At 38.8% G+C, this 1454-nt stretch overlaps 1 pseudogene; it reads right to left on the bottom strand.

Moving 5' to 3' along the window:
- Window positions 1-299: 299 nt before the first annotated feature.
- On the bottom strand, window positions 300-655 carry LOC126937769 (RNA guanine-N7 methyltransferase activating subunit-like; annotated as a pseudogene).
- Window positions 656-1454: the final 799 nt, after the last annotated feature.

Genomic DNA, 1454 nt, shown 5'->3' with positions numbered 1-1454 from the left:
TAAAACAAAGAACTCCTAGAGGTCAAATAAGAAAACTACACCAAACTCAAAGCACTATTAAGTCATGAAACAAAGAAGAATCTGAGGTACAAGTCAAGCAGTATAATTCACCATTTTAGGTATTTCCAGCAACAATCGCATCTCACGAGTAAGATCTATTAAAAAAGAAATCTCAAGTTCCAAAAAATCAATAATCTAGTCTCTAAAATCAGATGTAAGGCTATGACCAACAGAAGACACCCAAACTTCTGTCATGGTAGCAGAGTAAATGGTTTTACTAAAAGCTGCTGACATTTCTATCAGTAGCAACCATAAGGGGGCTGTTGGTTGTAACCATAGTGTCCATATTGGTGGAGATAGTAAGGTTCTTGTCTGTGTTATGAGTAACGTTAACCCAGCATCATCCATGCCACTGATTAGATCAATTGTCACTTGGCCATCCCTGGCTGCTATCCCTGCTTCTGAACTGTCTGTTATCTTGAAACTGATTGCTTCTATTTATTTGGCTCCAACCAGCTCTGCTATTCCATTCCTCAACAATTAGAGGGGACTCAGGAGGGCGTTTCAGGTATTGCTGATACTCCCTGTCACCTTCTGTGAATCTACTAGCCAACATCTCTTCAAAAGTTGGAACAGCTTTGGAAGTGTTAGTCATTCTGAAATTCCCAAAGATTTGAGGAAGGTGTATTGCTTAATGTTTAGGTTGTTCAAAATCCACCAAAGTCTGTGTCAATCCACCTTGGGCCGAACCCCACCAGAGAGACAATGAGAGGTTGCAGGAGAGGTGCCTCTGGCCCACCACACCTGGAGGTCCAGACCACTCCAGCTCTCTAAGGTAATGGAGTCCCTCCCACTAGCATCTGACAACCACCTCCCATACTTTTTCTCTTTACATTTTGCTTTGGGAAACTTCTACTGACATGTCTTCAAGCTCAGTGGTGTTTTGTTTTTGTTTTTTCTTTTCTTGGCCACGTCCAGTCTTCTGATGAGCCTATCAAAGGCATTCTTTATTTCTGTTACGTCAAAAAAAAAAAAAAGAAAAAAATGAGCAAACATCTCAGGAGCCACCCCCAATTAATGAGGGACAGAATTTCTAGCATTTTCTTTTGATTCATTAGATTTTTTCTCTCTCTACTTGTGTTACTTGATTACTTGATTGTGTTTGTTTTTGGTTTGTATATACATTTTGCATTAAAGCCTTATTAATCATAGGTATTAATTAACATATTAATGATAGGTATTTTAAATTCCCTCCTATTCCACTCTCTGTGTCTATTTGCTCCCACTTATAAAGGAGAGCATGCGATATATGACTTTCTGTTTTGGGTTATTTCACTTTAGATTATGACCTTCAGTTCCATCCATGTTGCTATAAAAGACACGATTTTATTTTTTTTTATGATTGAGTAGCATTCTATGGAGACCTAGAAAGACAGGAGGGTGGTGAAGGATGA

The sequence above is a fragment of the Macaca thibetana genome, chromosome 1 (genome assembly GCF_024542745.1).
Source record: "Macaca thibetana thibetana isolate TM-01 chromosome 1, ASM2454274v1, whole genome shotgun sequence".
Classification (NCBI taxonomy): domain Eukaryota; kingdom Metazoa; phylum Chordata; class Mammalia; order Primates; family Cercopithecidae; genus Macaca; species Macaca thibetana.
The sequence above is the reverse complement of the archived record's forward strand: the minus strand, read 5'-3'. Positions and strand labels throughout refer to the sequence as shown.